Raw genomic sequence first — 23,475 nt, 5'->3', positions numbered from 1 at the left:
CAAGCTAGTTATACTCATATACAGGTCCAAACCAAGCTAGATATACTCATATACAGGTCCAAACCAAGCTAGATATACTCATATACAGGTCCAAACCAAGCTAGTTATACTCATATACAGGTCCAAACCAAGCTAGATATACTCATATACAGGTCCAAACCAAGCTAGTTATACTCATATACAGGTCCAAACCAAGCTAGATATACTCATATACAGGTCCAAACCAAGCTAGATATACTCATATACAGGTCCAAACCAAGCTAGTTATACTCATATACAGGTCCAAACCAAGCTAGATATACTCATATACAGGTCCAAACCAAGCTAGATATACTCATATACAGGTCCAAACCAAGCTAGTTATACTCATATACAGGTCCAAACCAAGCTAGATATACTCATATACAGGTCCAAACCAAGCTAGATATACTCATATACAGGTCCAAACCAAGCTAGATATACTCATATACAGGTCCAAACCAAGCTAGTTATACTCATATAGAGGTCCAAACCAAGCTAGATATACTCATATACAGGTCCAAACCAAGCTAGTTATACTCATATAGAGGTCCAAACCAAGCTAGATATACTCATATACAGGTCCAAACCAAGCTAGATATACTCATATAGAGGTCCAAACCAAGCTAGTTATACTCATATACAGGTCCAAACCAAGCTAGATATACTCATATACAGGTCCAAACCAAGCTAGTTATACTCATATAGAGGTCCAAACCAAGCTAGATATACTCATATACAGGTCCAAACCAAGCTAGTTATACTCATATACAGGTCCAAACCAAGCTAGATATACTCATATACAGGTCCAAACCAAGCTAGTTATACTCATATAGAGGTCCAAACCAAGCTAGTTATACTCATATACAGGTCCAAACCAAGCTAGTTATACTCATATACAGGTCCAAACCAAGCTAGATATACTCATATACAGGTCCAAACCAAGCTAGATATACTCATATACAGGTCCAAACCAAGCTAGTTATACTCACATAGAGGTCCAAACCAAGCTAGTTATACTCATATAGAGGTCCAAACCAAGCTAGTTATACGCATATAGAGGTCCAAACCAAGCTAGATATACTCATATACAGGTCCAAACCAAGCTAGATATACTCATATACAGGTCCAAACCAAGCTAGATATACTCATATACAGGTCCAAACCAAGCTAGATATACTCATATACAGGTCCAAACCAAGCTAGTTATACTCATATAGAGGTCCAAACCAAGCTAGATATACTCATATACAGGTCCAAACCAAGCTAGTTATACTCATATACAGGTCCAAACCAAGCTAGATATACTCATATACAGGTCCAAACCAAGCTAGTTATACTCATATAGAGGTCCAAACCAAGCTAGTTATACTCATATACAGGTCCAAACCAAGCTAGTTATACTCATATACAGGTCCAAACCAAGCTAGATATACTCATATACAGGTCCAAACCAAGCTAGTTATACTCATATACAGGTCCAAACCAAGCTAGTTATACTCATATACAGGTCCAAACCAAGCTAGTTATACTCATATATAGGTCCAAACCAAGTTAGTTATACTCATATTGAGGTCCGAACCAAGCTAGTTATATGCATATAGAGGTCCAAACCAAGCTAGATATACTCATATACAGGTCCAAACCAAGCTAGTTATACTCATATACAGGTCCGAACCAAGCTAGTTATACTCATATACAGGTCCAAACTAAGCTAGTTATACTCATGTACAGGTCCAAACCAAGGTAGATATACTCATATACAGGTCCAAACCAAGCTAGATATACTCATATACAGGTCCAAACCAAGCTAGATATACTCATATACAGGTCCAAACCAAGCTAGTTATACTCATATACAGGTCCAAACCAAGCTAGTTATACTCATATACAGGTCCAAACCAAGCTAGTTATACTCATATACAGGTCCAAACCAAGCTAGTTATACTCATATACAGGTCCAAACCAAGCTAGATATACTCATATACAGGTCCAAACCAAGCTAGATATACTCATATACAGGTCCAAACCAAGCTAGATATACTCATATACAGGTCCAAACCAAGCTAGTTATACTCATATACAGGTCCAAACCAAGCTAGATATACTCATATACAGGTCCAAACCAAGCTAGATATACTCATATACAGGTCCAAACCAAGCTAGTTATACTCATATACAGGTCCAAACCAAGCTAGATATACTCATATACAGGTCCAAACCAAGCTAGATATACTCATATACAGGTCCAAACCAAGCTAGTTATACTCATATAGAGGTCCAAACCAAGCTAGATATACTCATATACAGGTCCAAACCAAGCTAGATATACTCATATACATGTCCAAACCAAGCTAGATATACTCATATACAGGTCCAAACCAAGCTAGTTATACTCATATACAGGTCCAAACCAAGCTAGATATACTCATATAAGGTCCAAACCAAGCTAGATATACTCATATAGAGGTCCAAACCAAGCTAGATATACTCATATACAGGTCCAAACCAAGCTAGATATACTCATATACAGGTCCAAACCAAGCTAGATATACTCATATACAGGTCCAAACCAAGCTAGATATACTCTTACACAGGTCCAAACCAAGCTAGATATACTCATATACAGGTCCAAAACACGCTAGTTATACTCATATACAGGTCCAAACCAAGCTAGATATACTCATATACAGTTCCAAACCAAGCTAGTTATACTCATATATAGGTCCAAACAGAGCTAGTTATACTTATATAGAGGTCCAAACCAAGCTAGTTATACCTATATAGAGGTCTGAACCAAGCTCGATATACTTATGTAGAGGTCCGAACCAAGCTAGATATACTCATATGCAGGTCCAAACCAAGATAGATATACTCATATACTTGTCCAAACCAAGCTAGTTATACTCATATAGAGGTCTGAACCAAGCTAGATATACTCATATACAGGTTCAAACCAAGCCAGATATACACATATAGAGGTCTGAAGCAAGCTAGATATACTCATATACAGGTCCAAACCAAGCTAGTTATACTTATATAGAGGTCCAAACCAAGCTAGATATGCTCATGTACAGGTCCAAACCAAGCTAGTTATACTCATATAGAGGTCCAAACCAAGCTAGATATACTCATATACAGGTCCGAACCAATCTAGATATACTCATATAGAGGTCCAAACCAAGCTAGTTATACTCATATAGAAGTCTGAACCAAACTAGATATACTCATATACAGGTCCAAACCAAGCTAGATATACTCATATACTGGTAGAAACCAAGCTAGTTATACTCATATAGAGGTCTGAACCAAGCTAGATATACTCATATACAGGTTCAAACCAAGCCAGATATACACATATAGAGGTCTGAAGCAAGCTAGATATACTCATATACAGGTCCAAACCAAGCTAGTTATACTTATATAGAGGTCCAAACCAAGCTAGATATGCTCATGTACAGGTCCAAACCAAGCTAGTTATACTCATATAGAGGTCCGAACCAAGCTAGATATACTCATATACAGGTCCGAACCAAGCTAGATATACTCATATACAGGTCCAAACCAAGCTAGTTATACTCATATAGAAGTCTGAACTAAACTAGATATACTCATATACAGGTCCAAACCAAGCTAGTTATACTCATATAGAGGTTGGAACCAAGCTAGATATACTCATGTACAGGTCCAAACAGAGCTAGTTATTCTCATATAAAGGTCCAAAGCAAGCTAGATATACTCTTGTACAGGTCCAAACAAAGCTAGTTATACTTATATAGAGGTCCAAACCAAGCTAGTTATATGCATATAGAGGTCCAACCCAAGCTAGTTATACTCATATACAGGTCCAAAGCAAGCTAGATATACTCATATAAAGGTCCAAACCAAGCTAGTTATACTCCTATACAGGTCCAAACAGAGCTAGTTATACTTATATAGAGGTCCAAACCAAGCTAGTTATACTTATATAGAGGTCCAAACCAAGCTAGTTATACTTATATAGAGGTCCGAACCAAGCTAGATATACTTATATAGAGGTCCGAAGCAAGCTAGATATACTCATATACAGGTCCAAACCAAGCCAGATATACTCATATAGTGGTCCGAACCAAGCTAGATATACTCATATACAGGTCCAAACCAAGCTTGTTATACTCATATAGAGGTTGGAACCATGCTAGATATTAGCAAGAACAGTGTACTCCAAAAACACTCGAAGCCGATGATATCCACAAATAACACACTTTATTCGCTAAAAATCACTGTGGTTGAGCGCTTTCATCTGTGACAATACAGATTTCATCAGAACCAATTCCTTACAGCAGTACATTCTATTTATACCTGACTTGGCGCCAAAAATCAATGAATTGTAAATTAAGTCTTAAAACAGCAATGTTCCCTTAGAACCAATACTCATATAGTACTAAGTAAAGTGCATACTGAAATATTATATACTTGTTTCAATGTAAAAAATGCTAAGATGTTTAAAAATGTATATATCAAGTTGATTATGTATATAATTTTAAAATACGTACATTAATAATAAAAATTAATTGATAATAATAAATAAAAGTCACATTGATGATGAATAAAATAAAATAATAAACCTCCAATACACTCACATCTTACTCAATGGATCGATATAACACTTATAATAATGTGTAAAGATCAAAATACATTACTATGAACAGATATAGCTCATTCTCTAACATATTAATATAGTGATGTATATTTCCTTGGACCCACATAAGTAAAATAGTCCATTTAACAAATAAACACTACCTGTTGTAATAATATATTAAAATATATTAAAAAATTTTTGAAAAATTTAATTATTTTATTTATTTTAAAATTCTAAATTTGTTACTATAAAGTGTGTGTAGTGCAGTGACATTAAAACTAAGTGGGTATTACCTGGTAGTGCTTAATTCAATGCTAACAAGGGTTTTATACTAATGAAGTCATTGATGCCAGGTCGTGTAGTGGCATCAGTGCATATTTGCCATCTACTTTCTTTCCATGCAAGAAATATCTTCCAATTTCCACCTTTATCCTTGACATCTACTTGGTCAATAATTGAAAACCTAAACTCATGCTCTAACCCTTTTTCTTGTATGTGTCTGTATAGTGCATTTTTTGTGTCTTCCCTTTTAATACTGTACATGTGTTCGTATATTTGTGGAATACCTTAATAACACCACGGACTTTTTGAGATTCACGTACCAATACGATAAAAAGGGTATCGCATATCTGGACACGTGGATTGGTAATACAGGCACTGGATTCATTTCGAGACTTTACAGGAAACCCACCTTCTCCAACGACTATATACACTTCACTAGCTGCCACCCACGGCACATATTCAAAAATATAGTGAAGGGCCAGTGCATCAGAGCAGCAAGGATGACCTCCACTTATGAAGATATGAATAGAGAATTAGATAACATCACACAACTCTTTTTAGAAAGGGGATATCCCAAAAAGTTATTGGAAAACACAACCCTTTTTGTAAAAGCACAATGGGGACTTAAATATAAACCATTGTTAGGGAGCCCCATCATTACACAGAACAACAAGAGTAACGATTGGGACAATAGAGTATGTGTAATAAGATTTAATCCATTTGCACATATGATCACAGATATTCTTAGGAAACATTGGACTCTCATCACGTCTGCGGGCACTTTAGGGAGTCTAGTGGGAACTGAGATATGTACTGTGTACAAGACAGGAAACAACATTAAAAATTTATTGGAGGGTGGAATGAAGAAGAAAGATAAAAAGAGCATACAAGGGACTAAAAAATGTGGATGTTGTAAACAATGCAAGTACATCAACACATCCCACACCATTAGACTTGAAAACATAACGCACTCGAAGGTATATTGTACAGCAGGAAATTGTGATTCCCAGCGGTTAGTTTATATAGCTACCTGCACCACCTGCCCGGCCTTTTACATAGGCAAAACGGAGAGGAAGATGAAGAGGCGTATATACGAACACATGTACAGTATTAAAAGGGAAGACACAAAAAATGCACTATACAGACACATACAAGAAAAAGGGTTAGAGCATGAGTTTAGGTTTTCAATTATTGACCAAGTAGATGTCAAGGATAAAGGTGGAAATTGGAAGATATTTCTTGCATGGAAAGAAAGTAGATGGCAAATATGCACTGATGCCACTACACGACCTGGCATCAATGACTTCATTAGTATAAAACCCTTGTTAGCATTGAATTAAGCACTACCAGGTAATACCCACTTAGTTTTAATGTCACTGCACTACACACACTTTATAGTAACAAATTTAGAATTTTAAAATAAATAAAATAATTAAATTTTTCAAAAAATTTTTTTAATATATTTTTAATATATTATTACAACAGGTAGTGTTTATTTGTTAAATGGACTATTTTACTTATGTGGGTCCAAGGAAATATACATCACTATATTAATATGTTAGAGAATGAGCTATATCTGTTCATAGTAATGTATTTTGATCTTTACACATTATTATAAGTGTTATATCGATCCATTGAGTAAGATGTGAGTGTATTGGAGGTTTATTATTTTATTTTATTCATCATCAATGTGACTTTTATTTATTATTATCAATTAATTTTTATTATTAATGTACGTATTTTAAAATTATATACATAATCAACTTGATATATACATTTTTAAACATCTTAGCATTTTTTACATTGAAACAAGTATATAATATTTCAGTATGCACTTTACTTAGTACTATATGAGTATTGGTTCTAAGGGAACATTGCTGTTTTAAGACTTAATTTACAATTCATTGATTTTTGGCGCCAAGTCAGGTATAAATAGAATGTACTGCTGTAAGGAATTGGTTCTGATGAAATCTGTATTGTCACAGATGAAAGCGCTCAACCACAGTGATTTTTAGCGAATAAAGTGTGTTATTTGTGGATATCATCGGCTTCGAGTGTTTTTGGAGTACACTGTTCTTGCTATTTTCTGCACGTTGTAACCATGCTAGATATACTCATGTACAGGTCCAAACAGAGCTAGTTATTCTCATATAAAGGTCCAAAGCAAGCTAGATATACTCTTGTACAGGTCCAAACAAAGCTAGTTATACTTATATAGAGGTCCAAACCAAGCTAGTTATACGCATATAGAGGTCCAACCCAAGCTAGTTATACTCATATACTGGTCCAAAGCAAGCTAGATATACTCATATAAAGGTCCAAACCAAGCTAGTTATACTCCTATACAGGTCCAAACAGAGCTAGTTATACTTATATAGAGGTCCAAACCAAGCTAGTTATACTTATATAGAGGTCCGAACCAAGCTAGATATACTCATATAGAGGTCCAAACCAAGCTTGTTATATTTATATAGAGGTCCAAAGCAAGCTAGATATGCTCATGTACAGGTCCAAACCAAGCTAGTTATACTCACATACAGAGGTCCAAACCAAGCTAGTTATACTCATATAGAGGTCTGAACCAAGCTAGTTATACACATATAGATGTCCAAACCAAGCTAGATATACTCATATACAGGTCCAAACCAAGCTAGATATACTCATATACAGGTCCAAACCAACCTAGTTATACTCATATACAGGTCCAAACCAAGCTAGTTATACTCATATATAGGTCCAAACCAAGTTAGTTATACTCATATTGAGGTCCGAACCAAGCTAGTTATACGCATATAGAGGTCCAAACCAAGCTAGTTATTCTCATATTGAGGTACAAACCAAGCTAGATATTCTCATATAGAGGTCCAAACCAAGCTAGATATACTCATATAGAGGTCCAAAGCAAGCTATTTATACTCATATTCACGTCCAAACAAAGCTATTTATACTCATATAGAGGTACAAACCAAGCTAGATATACTCATATACAGGTCCAAACCAAGCTAGTTATACTTATATACAGGTCCAAATCAAGCTAGATATACTCATATACAGGTCCAAACCAAGCTAGTTATACTTATATAGAGGTTCGAGCTAAGCTAGATATAGTCATGTACAGGTCCAAACTGGGATAGCTATTGTCATATACAGGTCCAAATGCAAATCAAGGAAAAACAATTTGGTATAGAAGCTACAAAAAAGAAGGACAATAATTTGGTTGTATCTAGATAGTAAATGGATACCTATGGTTATCTGAAACTTTAACAGTGATAGGACATCAGAAACTCAAAACTGCAAGACATATCAGTTTACGAACTGAAGGTGAACTACTAGAAACCCTGAACTAAGAATCAATACAACACAGTAGTCTGCACAAAGACTTACAAAAATTATCATGGGAATAGAAAGGATAAATCTAGAAGAAGGGCACAAGTGAAAATTAAAAGTGAGGCAGGTTACTGAAGAGTTTTGAGTCCATTTCTCTTAGTGTTAAGCAAAAAACTCAGGTAAAGGAAAACTCTAAACAGGAGGTATCTGTAAGTATAAACAGTAACTGAAAATTTTGTTCTGAAATGCCCTTTTCAGAGATAGGGTAATACAGGGGAGAAAGGAAAGTGATAATTTGATGCCAGGTTATGCTAAAACATAGGGATAGCAACCTAAAAGAATACAGCACACTCAAGAAGCTTTTACAAATAGCAAATAAAGAAAAAAAAAACAATTTTTGCCCAAAACTTTTTATATGTTTGGAAGAGGAAGCTAAATCTTCAGCTAAGCCACAAAAACTTAAAAAAAGCACAATGGGAAAATATCACTTTTTCTAATGCAAGAAAGAATATAATCAAAACTGTAAGTAAGGATAGTAGGCATGGTGTTCTCATTTTTTCTTTCCCCTGTTGGCTTAAATGATGAACACTTGTACTAAGCAAGTAAAGACAGAGAGGAAATGATATATCAGTTACTACTTCTGAAATCAAATAGGACACTAGCAATGAAACTAGCCAAAAAAACATAGCCTGTGTTTTGAAGAGCATATGTTGGCTTTTACACAGTTTATTTCATTTAACATCTGTTTTCAAGGAAAGTCCGACTTAGAATAAAGCCAATTTTTAGCAGAGGCCTGGTGAGAAACACTCCAGATGCATGTCTTTATAACGTGGGTGGAAACCCACATGGATGCAGGGAGGGCATGCAGACTCTGCACAGAAGTCAACCCAGCAGAGAATCAAACTGGAGAACCTCTTGCTGTGAGGTGACAATGCTACCGCTGCATCACTGCACCATCTAAAATGTATAGCATGCTAGGAATTTAACAGACTGTGCTATTGAGGCACTTGAACTATGAACCATGGACCTGTTAATAGGCCAACTGGGGATAAAGAAAACTAAGTCAAGAATATTAGCCATAATAGCCATCATTGTGGCATAAAGGGATAAAGCCCTAATTACATTACATACAGCCTGGGCTCAGTTAGTGCCTTGGGCATGTGAGATACTGGAGTCCTAACTACATTACAGACAGCCTGGGCTCAGTTAGTGCCTTGGGCATGTCAGACATTTGAGATACTGGTACCAAGGGTGGAGGGCATTTGTCTATGCATCCGCTTTGAGGTGTAGTCCATAGAGAGGTCCTAGGTGTGTCAATGAGCCTTGCTGGCCCCAACAATGGAGGAAGAAATCTGGGGGATGTTAGGCAGGATATGTAGTCCATAGAGAGGTCCTAGGATGTGTTAATGACCCTTGCTGGCCCCAACCATGGAGGAACAAATCTGGGGGGTGGTAGGATGACAAGGCAGATCCACCATAGGATGGCAGTACCAGGATAAACTAATGTTTTGCTACTTTTGGAGGGGTGGAGAAAGTCGTACTAGCAATTTGTTTATTGTCCTGGAAGATAGCAAACGTAAACTGCACACTACTGTGGATTTAAGAGTCCATTGATGCCAGTGCCTATCATAGAAGTGCTGTATAAATTTATTGCTATGGACATTATGGAGCCACTAATAAAATCTACCAATAAATATCATTACATACTAGTAATAATGGGCTATGCTGCAACATTCATGGAAGTGAGGCAATTACACAAAGCAAATGCCAAAGCTATTGCCAGAGAACACACACTGTTATTCTCCAGAGTACATAGCCCTAAAGAGATACTTACCCCAGAAGGTACTCCTTTTATATCGATGGTAACACATTCCTTTATGTCAGGGTTATCACATCAGTTGTGTTAATGCATTAAAGTTAAACAGTTGAAGGCATCAGTATACCATCTGCAGACTAACCGACCAGAAAACACTGAAGTGCATGTTAGGAAAAGTCACTGGCAATGATGAAAAGAACTGTCACCATTTGTTCCCCACTTAATGTTTGCAATTGGGGGGGGGGTCCTACAAGCTTCACCTGGGTTTATGCCATCTAAACTTTTGCATGGTAGGCATCGCAGAGGGCTGCTTGACATTCATTCCTATGGAAACTTGGGAAGAAGAGAAAGCACCATTTTGAAGTGTGATAGAACACTACATTAGCTTAATGGATAGACTAAATCTGGTTATTCTAACAGTAAAGGAACATATGCAGAAGGACCAGGAGAGTCAGAAATGTGTTTGTTATAAGAATGCCCAACTTAAAGAATTTAACCCAAGAGATTAAGTATTAGCGTTAGTGATAATGTCTCTCACAGAAAATAAGTTTCTGGCAAAGTGGCAAGGATTATTTCAGGTGAATAAAAGAATTAGTTCAGCGAACTATTTGGTCAGACATCCAGGAAAGAAAAAAATTAGGCATTTCTATCATATTAATATAGTGAAGCCACAGAAGGAAGCAGAAACGTTGTGGTTAGCCTGCAAACTAAAATTCATAAAGAATGAGCCAGAGAATTTCTACATCAAGTATATCTATATTAATTATCAACAATACAAGTAAGAGGATTTCTATTAAAAATAAATGCTCATTCTCAGAAATATTGCGGAAGGTAAAATTGAAAGAACATAGCACGAAGACTATACCTGGAGTAAAGGTTAGACTGAGCCCTTGCAAAGTACCAGAGTTGCAAACAGAAATGTAATTATGGCATTTGGTATCCTGGGCAATCCCTTAAATAGTATCCCTTAATGAACGTTTAAGACAAAACAATAAAAAAGTCCATCCTCTGGTTCAAAAGTTGAAAGTGGGGGGGCAGGCCTGACAGAGTTACTGCTATACATGTCCCAATGCATGCATACACACTTAAAAAATTAATTTAATTCATCACAGTTTCAGACTGTGGCCATTTATTTGACTTCCAAAACTACACTTGGATTCAGCCACACAAGCACCATGCCTTGGGGGAACAGATGGACACCTGTTCATCAGTTCTGAGTACATCTCCTAACAGTTTGGACTTAGGGAAGCTGCCCCTATGCCCCTCTCTGGCTATGGCTCTCAGCAGTCTGCATGGAAATCCAACTGGGCAGTAACAGGCACTTAGCTGGAAATTGTCCACTGAAAAGAGAAAGAGAAGCAACCCAAACAAAACCAAATGGTGACATTTGAAGCTCTTGAAGTACAAGGAAAATAGGAACCAAAAGTAAAATCCTGCAGGACACAATGTTCCATGTAACAACTGATTTCATTAAGCAAGATAAACTAAGTGAGAACTTTCATTCTTTACAAAACTCTGTTTCCAACTGCATTCCAACTAAACATAACCACATTTAAGTCAATGCAGAAAAAACTAACTAAACTCCAGGAAACCTGGTCTTAAAAATATTGTGTCAGCTCATAAAAGCCCCAACTATAATAAATTATGTGTCAAAATGAAATATGAAAAAGTGTAATAGTTGAATAATGCAATATTAAAATACAAAAAATATATAAAACATCAGTTAATGATGTTTTAAGTCTTGTTTTTGCAAACAATTGCAACATTTACCATGCTACCTAGTTTACCTGTCTTAAAAATTTTCCATTTCTATTTATTTGAATGCTTGGACTCCGAAGGAAGGTGAGTTTTAGTTGTAGCGATGACATAATTAGTTACAAATTGCTGAAAACAGTGGGTATTATCTCTTTCATTTCCTGGTCAGTATTAAAGTACGTTCATCCAGGGATATTTAAGGGCCTACTAACTCTCTGAAATACTTAGGTTTCTCTAAGTGTTTAAGCACAAATGTGGTTTCCAGCTCAAATGTTACTGCTTGTGGTGGTATCAAACCTTCCACACCCTGAGTTCTGTCTAACCATTCACTAGAAATATTATGTCTTATCCATAACTACCTACCTTAGCAAAATAAAACAACATTTTATTAGTTTCTAGTCACTTTTCAGTGAATGTATTCTGTTTAGAACTGTGTAATAAAAACGGTAAGAGTAGCAACCACAAAACATTTGACCATCTGGATGTTTTCCTGCTTATTCTGTCTTCCCTGTTTATGCCTTTTGTTATGGTCACTCCTTTGTTTCTGTGCCATAATTTTAAATTTGTTGATGTTCACAGTCTGTGCACTAACAGGTAAAGTATACTTTTAATAAAGCATCATCATATAGGTGGTTTAGCATAGCAGTTCTCTGTGCATTTATTAGAACTCTATTGAGTGTGAAGTTCTCAGTTCCTGGTACACCTGTGCCAACAGCAACAGCTGTGGTGTTCTTATCACCCTTTTTACCTCGCAAAGCTGGTATCTGCATTACATCACTTAGAATACATATTTCACTGTGTTTTTTTTCCAGGGAGTTGTATCAGTGGCATATTAAACTGCACTCTTGGCTTTGATGTCAAAATGATTAGGAGGGGTCTAGCTTGATATTAGGTCCCTTAGATTCACATTCCAAAACAGGGACACTGAAATGCACCATATAATGTGGGGATAGTGGGTTGCACTCTTCAGCTATGAGACTTCAAATGCAGTGATATGCCAAGTGGCCATCATCTGAGTTGGTGCCAATTCTGGCAATGCCAAAGACTAGAAGAGTTTCCCCAGTGTCCTAAGCAAATCTCTTTTCGTCAAGTGTAAGCATTACCTGAGTTCCCTGAACACAAGTCCATGGCCATGTAGGGAGTACCTAATAAAGAAAGTTAACAAAATAAATAAATAGATACATCTGACAGTCAGTTGCTTATCAGGGGCCAGGATCTGCCACATTACCCCCGCACACAGGTCATTGGACCACAAGTACCAGTATGACTCAGTTATAGTCCATGTGGGTCTAAATGTCTTGAGATTTACTTCTCTACACTATATGAAGAGAGAGATCATGGAGCTACAATATGAACAACAGATGACTGACTTTTATAACTGGCTGGTGTCATTCTAATGGGCTGCAATATTTGTCAGCGTAGAAGGAGATGGTCAGCAGTGCTTTGTCAAGGGTGGACTGCATCTCTCCCCTCTAGGCTTTTGAATATGAGCTAAAACATTGACCTCCCCCATAGTCCCTTTTTTAGGCAATGCCAAACTGAAAGTACTTCCGACATAGGAAATCAAAACCAAGAAAATCTAAAGTTGTTACTACTCAGTGCTAGGAGCCTAAACAAAAAACTCCACTCCCAGAAGCTCTCTTCACCCTACAGAATGTGCAGCCACTGAAACATAGTTTAAAGCCACAGATAGCACACCAACAGTGCAAGCTTATAATACCTTCCACACATTTAGACCAATTACTACACAGACAGCAACTAAAAGTGGGCGTGTCTCAATTATTTATTTATTTAGTTATTTATTTAACATTTGTTTTCCAGGGATGTCTGACTGGGCTAAAAAGCCATTTTCAGTGTAAGCCTGGAGAGAAAAGCTCCAAATAATAGTACGCTAGCAATACAATACTGAAATAACAATATACATAGGTACATCAAAACAGAAATGTACATAGTTCATATTTAAATTAATTAAAAGTAAGACTTAAGCCATGGAAAACCATGGTCCCAAAGGTACAATAATGAAATGTAATAAACTTAGACTATACAAAAATAAAAGCAATTTTGTCATACAGTGTATACAAAATGTAACGAGAAATAGAAAAATAGTAGGTAGCTTAAAGTGTAAAGAGCATCGTTCGAGGGAAAAATAAAGGAGGAGAAAAAGGTGATAGTAATTCGACAGCAGTGAAGGGGCAGATGACAAGGGTAGAATAGAAAAAGGTCTGAATTACAGATATGAGAATATGTGAAAACATAAGACACAGGGTAATGACTGGATACTGAAAGGGAGTAATATATATATTTTTTTCAGCCAGGGGTAGTGCACGAACAAAGCAAATTGTCAGCTAAGTATGCTCTGAGGAGTTGCTTAAACTTGCATGAGTTGGTGGTGCTAATGATGTGTTGGGGAATAGAGTTCCAGGCCCTGGAGACAGTATTGGAGTAGAGAGAATTGCCAAAACTGTTGTTTGATTTAATGACTTTTAGCAGATATTTGTCAGTAGTTCATAGAGTTCTACTGCTTTGTGTTGTGCCATTTTAGTTGGTGAAGGGCAGTACAGTGATGAGATCTACGTGGTAGGTTAGTGGCAAATTTGACAATTTTGTGATAGCAAACATCAAGTTTGACTAGAGCTGTTTCTTTTAGGTTAGTGAAGATAGGGGAAGCATATAGTAAGGAAGAGAGAAGGTGTGTCCTGGCAATTGCTTGCCTGATAGAGTTGGTAAGGAATGGATTACCTCTGTAGAGTGAGCCTAGTTGACGTGGATATTTTTAATGGTTAAAGCTATGTATTTGTCAAATCTCAGGCTGCTATCAAGCAGTTTGGTGTGACAGATGGGTTCAATTTTTGTTTTGTTGGCTAAGTAGATAAAAAAGGGTGGTGTATGATCATTGGATTTATTATTAAAGAAGAGAATTAATTTGGTTTTGTTTGAGTTTAAAATTAATTGATAGGTGGGGATGTAGGATTCTATGGCTGAGAATGATTCCTGGGTAATTTCTTGTAGTTTTGGAAGGGTGGGAGCAGTGCATATTAAAGGAGAGTGATTCCTGGGTAATTTCTTGCAGTTTTGGAAGGGTGGGATCAGTGCATATTAAAGGAGAATGATTCCTGGGTAATTCCTTGCAGTTTTGGAAGGGTGGGATCAGTGCATATTAAAGGAGAGTGATTCCTGGGTAATTTCTTGCAGTTTTGGAAGGGTGGGATCAGTGCATATTAAAGGAGAATGATTCCTGGGTAATTCCTTGCAGTTTTGGAAGGGTGGGATCAGTGCATATTAAAGGAGAATGATTCCTGGGTAATTCCTTGCAGTTTTGGAAGGGTGGGATCAGTGCATATTAAAGGAGCATGATTCCTGGGTAATTTATTGCAGTTTTGGAAGGGTGGGAGCAGTGCATATTAAAGGAGCATGATTCCTGGGTAATTTCTTGCAGTTTTGGAAGGGTGGGAGCAGTGCATATTAAAGGAGAATGATTCCTGGGTAATTTCTTGCAGTTTTGGAAGGGTGGGAGTAGTGCATATTAAAGGAGAATGATTCCTGGGTAATTTCTTGCAGTTTTGGAAGGGTGGGAGCAGTGCATATTAAAGGAGCGTGATTCCTGGGTAATTTCTTGCAGCTTTGGAAGGGTGGGAGCAGTGCATATTAAAGGAGAATGATTCCTGGGTAATTTCTTGCAGTTTTGGAAGGGTCGGAGCAGTGCATATTAAAGGAGAGTCATCAGCATATTGAATTAAAGTTGAATGTTAAGCAGCACTGTGGAGTTTGCTGGTAAGAATTGTAAAGAGAAGTTGACCTGTACTGTAATGGGTAAGTAGGAGGAGAGGTCATTTCTCCACTTCACAGCTTGGTGTCTGTCTGACAGATAATTATGAGACCAACAAAGACCTGTTTGGGATAGATTTAGGGATGAGAGCTCAGTGAGGAGCTTTTGAGGCGATACAGTGTTGAATACCTTAGACATGTCTAGAAAGACAGAAGCAACATGGTGTCCTTTGTTTTTGAACTGATTTATTGAGTTTATAAAACTTATGAGGGCAGTTGTGGTGTTATGTTTGGAGTGAAAGCCATGTTGGGAGATGGCAAGTAGATTATTGCTTATTAGGTAGTCCATAAGTTGTACATGAAGAAAAAATATATCTCATGGCTGGTGAAACAGGACAATGCACTTGAGATTCTCCATGTTCAAATCACCATAGACAAAATCCAATACCACTTCCTTGCAAGCTATAGGTCCCCACCTACGACCTAGGAACCTATACCACGTATTTAAACTTATGGGAAACACTCAGCATCCAACCCAATGCATATTCATGGACAACTTTAATTACCCCACTATTAACTGGGAATCATATACAACACCAAATGTACAGGCACAGAAATTCATGGATTTTATAAACATAAACTCCCTTTATCAGATTGTCAGTACACCAACCAGAGGTGCAACCATACTTGATCTGGTCCTCATTCATATGGGAGAGTATTGCACACCCCCAAGTGTAATGTCTTTTCTGGTACGGTCATACCATAAAATGATCTCCTGTGAAATAAAAATAAAACCTGGAGCCACAGCTAACCCTGGCATATTCAGGAACTACCCCAGTGCTAACTCTCAAGTATTAAGTGTTAACCTGGAAAATTTTCAAGCCCAAATAAACTCTGAGAACACTGCTGCCTACACAGAAGTGTTCGTAGAAACCCTTACCAAGCATATTAATAGTCGCATAGAGGCAGCTGTACCCAACAGGAAGAAGTGCAGATCTAACTCAAAACACAAGCCACCCTGGCAGAATCACAACATCAAAAGGCTGTATAACACAAGGAAGAAAATCACGGCAAACATTAGGAGTTGTAGCACCCAGCAGAGTAAAAAAAAATAAATAAAACTGTCATCAAACTAAACAAACAACTCAGAGGAAAAAAAGGTAGACAAATCCAAATTTATGGTAAGTTTGGCCATGGGCCAAGGACAACCATAGGGCATTCTTTAGCTATGTCCCCAACTTCAATGGCTACACACAATTGTGTGCAGAGCTCATTGTTAAAGGAGCCATCTATACTGAGCCAGATTATTCCACAGAGCATGCACAAAGGCATTCTTTAGCTATATCCACAACCTCAAAGACAATACACAATTGTGTGCAGACCTCATTGTTAATGGAGCCATCTATACTGAGCCAGAAGATACAGGAAACCTACTGGCTGACCAGTTCATCTCCAAGCTTGCCCCCTCTCCCCCTCAACCTTCCCTCAGGAAATACCATCAAATATACCTTCCCCTGCTATCACTAGGGAACAGGTCCTTAATGCTCTCTCTATGGCCAAGAACATCACTGGGCCCAGACAATATCCCAAGATTCTTTATAAATAGCATGAAACCTGACCTATCAGGGCCTATGGAATTGCTATTTAACTGTAGCCTCCAAGCAGGCTTCTTACCTAATGAATGGAGAACAGCAGCAGTCATCCCCCTGCACAAAGGTGGGCCATCTACAGACCCTGGAAACTACAGACCTATAAGTCTCACTTGTCTCATATGCAAAGCCATGGAAATTATTATCATTGAAATGATCAGTAATGACATAGGGACCCTCCAGACATTGGACCCAACCCAATTTGGTTTCATCAAGGGCAGGTCATGCCTACTCAGCCTAGTCAATTTCTTTGAGCAGGTCACCAATGCGATAGATGAAGGCAAAATGTTTCACACTGTCTACCTTGACCTGGCCATGGCATTTGACACAATACCCCACTCCAGCACTGTTGACAGACAAGAGGTTAGGTACAAATCCTTAAGTCACCCAGTGGATAGACAGCTGGCTCACAGACAGAACCCAGGAAGTTTGAATTGGGGAGTCCAGCTCTATAAATAGGCCAGTCACAAATACAGTCCCTCAGTGATCGGTCCTGGGACCGCTGCTTTTTGACATTTACTTCTTTGAAGTCAAGGCCAATGCCAATGGTCTCTGGCTGACTACATTTGCAGATGATTGCAAATTAGGAGCTGTCATTGGATACCACAGTGACACAAATGTTCACCAGGAAGGACTGACACAGACAAACAACTGGGGTCAGAGTCATGGCCTAAAACGAAATGCCAAGAAATGCAAAATAGTATCCTTCAGGAAGTCACACACCCCCGGTATCGATCATAATGACAACGCACTCTTAAGAGCTGACCCAGTAGTCAGGGACTTGAGGACATACATATTCAGTAATCTAGCCTTTTACCATCATATGTCGTAAGCAGTGAGGAAATCATTCTATGTTGTGCAACTTATAAACAAAGGTATGGCATCTAAGTCCAAGGAAGTCACATTGTTCCACTGTATTCGGCATTAATCAGACCTACCATTAAATACAATGCCCCCTCTGGTATGTACCTAACCAGGCATATCCAACAATTGGAATGTTCACAGAGGTTCCTAGCTAAAAGAATGCAGGGCATAAGTAAAATGTCCTGTGCAGACTGCCTCAAGGCTCTATCCCTGTATTTTGTCTCCTACAGGCTGTTGGGGGGAGATCTTTGCCTGGTGTACAGGATACCCTCAGACCCCACTCTAATGGAGCTCCTGCATATCTGCAAAACAAACAGCACCAGAATTAGCTGTTCTAAAGACTTAAACCTTGTCGGTGATATAAATAGGATCTGCTGAAGAGGCAGGTATATATCCCAGAGAATACACCTTCTCTGGAACAGGCTCTCCATGCATGTGAATTAGAGTTTCTCCCTAACCCATTTCAGGTTTAACTTGGACAATTGGATGGGGGATAGGAAATTCATCCCTTTTTTTACACCTATGTCTTTAATGAACACAGGCAGCCTGTAAATAGTTCATCTCCCAGGCTCCTGCTAATAAATGTTTCACCCCCCCCCCAAGCCCCTGCCTACTTTTATCAAGGGTGCCAGAACTTGTCAGAGATGTGGGATGCCTGGCTAGGCTTAAAAAGGCCCTTGTGGTTATTAGTCTAGTAAGCACCTATGAACCTATGAACCTATGACAGATTGTCAGACTACACCCATTTGACAGTTGCATAAACATCATAATCAGACTCTTGATGGTTAACTCTAACATCTACACTATGACAGAGTTTGAATGTATCCAAAGCAAGACTTAACATCTCCTCTTTCTGTTTCATTTTGTTTCAGGGTTGAGACTATGCATAAAAAACACTTTATGTGGCATCAGATTAGACGTACATGGCATTTCAAAGTTTACTGAACGCTTCAAAATGCTAATGATGCCTTTGGATTTCAGTACAAGTGGGCCACTTCAGTTACTCACACTGATTATCATTTTCCTTATGAGAGATTATTAAGTACTAGAAACATTAAGAATACCTTTTAGATCAAAATGTTGTTTACAAAGATTACTCATCATGGGTGATACATTTATGGTCTAAAGATTACTCACCATGGCATACGATTATGTTATAAAGATTACTCACCGTGGGTCATATGATTATTATACAAAGATGGCTCACTACGGGCCATACAATTATGTTACAAAGGTTACTCACCACGGGTGATGCGGTTATGTTACAAAGGTTACTCATCATGGGTGATACGATTATGTTGCAAAGATTACTCACCATGGGTCATACGATTATGTTACAAAGATTACTCACCATGGGTCATACGATTATGTTGGAAAGATTACTCACCACTGGTGATACGATTATGTCACAAAGATTACTCATTATGGGTCATACGATTATGTTACAAAGATTACTCACCACGGGTCATATGATTATGTTACAAAGATTACTCACCATGGGTCAGATGATTATGTTACAAAGATTACTCACCATGGGTAATACGATTATGTTACAAAGATTACTTACCATGGGTGATACGATTATGTTACAAAAGTTGCTCACCATGGGTGATATGATTATGTTACAAATGTTACTCACCATGGGTGATGCAGTTATGTTACAAAGGTTACTCACCATGGGTGATACGATTATGTTACAAAGATTACTCACCACGGGTCATATGATTATGTTACAAAGATTACTCACTATGGGTAATGCAATTATGTTACAAAGATTACTCACCATGGGTGATGCGATTATGTTACAAAGGTTACTCACCATGGGTGATACGATTATGTTACAAATGTTACTCACCATGGGTGATGCAGTTATGTTACAAAGGTTACTCACCATGGGTGATGCGGTTATGTTGCAAAGGTTACTCACCACAGGTCATATGATTATGCTGTGTTTGCTGGTTAAACTGAGGAAAGTTACTCATAAACAGCAAGTCATGATGGTGACTGTGTAAAAAACATCATGTGCAATAAAATGCTGTTCTATCACGTTGAGTTGATGTAAAATCATTTCTTACAGAAGTTCAGAATATCATTTATCAGACACAACTAAGAGCAATTATTCTAAAAAGAATAAAAAAGAATAATTGTTGTGAAAGTAGGGGGGAACCTAGTGAAACTGCAGTGGCAACAGTAGCTGCTGTTCCTTGTCTTTTTCACCTTTATTCTTCATGCATGCAATCACAAACACACACACACACACACACACACACACACACACACACACACACACACACACACACACACACACACACACACACACACACACACACACACAAGTCCTATGTGGTGATATTGAGTATAATCCTGCACTGTGTGTGCGCTTGTGCATGTACATAATTATTCAGCTACAGGTCTTTTTTGCATCAAGTTGCTTCACCTGGTTTGCCAAGCTATGGCTCACTTGTTATTTCTGTTTGTAAAATACTATAGTGTGGGATTCATTAAAGGGCTTAGCATGAGCCCTATGACCAATGCTAAAATGATCCTACTCCCACGACATGCTGATTTGTGATTCATGGACATGTTAGCTGTGATGTAAGACCTCATTATCAGGTAATTTGCATGTCTATGAATAACATTTCCTACTGTGATGTACTGATAATCGTTGAGCTGCATGTTGTGCTAGTAAACTGCTGCTCATGTAGGCAGTGGCATTACCCCCACCCCAGTTACTCTCCCAGACTCACAAGTACACAAAACATGAACAAACACACCCCAGTCCCCATACCTGCCCCTGATCTCTCTCTGTTCTCCCATGGTTCCCTCTACCCCGATCCCTGTTTTGAAGGCAGCGCTATTAAGGCAATGATGTTATGAATGGATCCCTGGTATCTGGTGAACCCCCACCCACTGACCCCAGTACTGCTGCTAGAGCCATTATACTTCCATGGTGCCTCGTGAATCTCTACCCCCTCCCCAATCCCTATACGGATTCTGCTGGTGTTTACAATTTAGAGTAATCCCTGATATCTAGTGAATCCCCCACCCCTGATCTCCATATTGCTGTAGGTTCCTGTATGACATTTACAATTTAGAGTAGTTACTGCTGTCTAGTAAATCCCCCACCCCCAATCCCCATAGTGATGCCCATGTCACTACAGCACTTACAATTAACAGTAATCTCTAGTGCCTAGTGAGTCCCCCCCCCCATACTGATATCAGTGTCAGTAAGGTAATGAAGTATATGATATCCTTGCTATTAATATGGCACATGTACCATGAATTTTCAGAAAGGACATTTGCTTTACTTTACAATGGTCTTCTCAGCTGAGAAATCAGCATCCTGATTTCTCCTTTCCAGGCTACAGCCTTTAACACACCAGTAAATAGGCAATTAGTTTCTCATTATTCTAGCCAATACAATTAATTACCTATCCGAATATCCATGAGAATTTAAAGAAACAAGGCACATTTAAATGCATATTCGCCATTTTTCAATATACACAATTTCACAACTGTACCCACTAATTACATACAGATAGGATGTAACATTCAGATAGCCCATAAGCATTCCTACTGACCAGTTTGTGCTTGTGGGTGACAATATGCATGAATTGTTATAGTTGCAGTGTCTAATTGCACAACTTTGTACTGCCATTCTGTTGCTTAATCAGACATTATAATGTGGCATCATTTGTCAGGTGAAAGTGGTTGCTTAATAGATGGCACTATAGGGAACACAAATGGATAAGCATTCCTTTTCAAAGGCCAAATATTTTTTCAGCATTGCTTAACTGTCAGCTAGCAAGTAGGGTTCTCCTCTCCATGAATATCATAGAATATTACAGCCCCAAACTTACTTCTGATGCATGTGTATTTAAAGCAAATTCCATATTAAAATCAGGAGTCACTAACACTGGTTCAGAAATTAATCGCCTTTCCTATCATTAAATTTTCATTTTGTAAAATCTTTCAAAGGACAGGCAATAGCTGCAGTATTAGGTACAAATGTTCTGTTTTACCAAACTAGTCCAAGGAAGGCCTTCATCACCCTTTAAATGGAGGCTATAACCCAGTTTTATAGCATCTTTTTTCTCTTGCTGTGGTCTTAGCACTGCTTTTCCTGTGAGGTATTCCAAATCTCTGACTTCTACCATGTCCAAGTTAGCTTTTATCTTTCACAGTTGAGTCTGCCTGTCATATAGATTATAACACAGCCTACAATTTTGGTAATCGAGATTCTTCATCCTCTGAATGGATTGCCATGTTCTGTATATATGCTGAAGCATATTATGGGGGGGGGGCCTTCAGTATTTTATCCAGCAGAGTGCCATATCGGCCAAACGGTAGCGCTGTATAATGAGATAAATCAATAAGGTTAATAAAATCTGTTGTTCAATACAATAGGACAGCAGTATCTGTCAATAGCCTGTTTTTAACTCTAACGTTGTTTGTATCTTGCTGTTTGTAGGTTCTGTATCGGCTCATGATTCCTGGGCATGGGTTAGCTATCAAACTTTGAAATGTTCAGCTTCCTGACAGAATGTGGCGTCAGTTTTAGGAACTAGTTGTATTAGGCTTCTTTGATTTTTCTTCGACTCCTAATTTGAGCATTTTTTTAACTTCTTTTCTTATTTATTATTTCTTAGATTCATGCACAGCACAAGCTTTAAGCTAACCTTATTTGCAAGTGTTTTCTCTGTATTATGTTTTATTGACTTACTACTTCCCATTGGTGGTTCCAGGTTTCTTTTCTTGCCAGGGCACAGCAGGGGCACAGTAGCTATATGGTGGGGTGTTTTAAGAAATCTGAACCCTCCTCTGGAAAAAAGTTTAGAATGCACAGTAAGAATTCACCAGCAACGGATTGTTAAACATGAAAGAACTTTTCGGTTTGCAAAACACAATAAACATGCAGTCTAATGACGTACACATTTTATATAGCCTGGAAATACGTACAACACAGAGAATAACTGACTTTGTGATGCTCAATGATTATGGGATGGATGAAGAGTTAGTATGTTACAGTGTAACAAATTAAGACAATAATAATAATAAAACTGAAGTGCAACAAAGGGCACAAAGACATTTGTGCCGCAGTAAAAAGAAAAAACACTATCATAGCACAAATTGAAGAGCAGGATGTTGTACCTGTTTGGCACTGATTAGAGATTTGGATTTAATTTAAAGCTTATTTCTGCTTTTACAACATGATCAGTTTTTAACTGGAGAAGCCTCACATGATTGCCCTGGGGTGCAGTTTGTTGTTTCTGTATATATGCCTTCCTATATGATGTTATCATTGTTATGTAGGAGTACTGGCACAACACTACCTTGCACCACCGTATTGGATATCATACACATGTAAGGTATATGCA

This window comes from Protopterus annectens, chromosome 5.part1 (genome assembly GCF_019279795.1).
Source record: "Protopterus annectens isolate FY-2018-M chromosome 5.part1, PAN1.0, whole genome shotgun sequence".
Taxonomy (NCBI): domain Eukaryota; kingdom Metazoa; phylum Chordata; order Ceratodontiformes; family Protopteridae; genus Protopterus; species Protopterus annectens.
Note: the sequence above shows the minus strand (reverse complement) of the source record.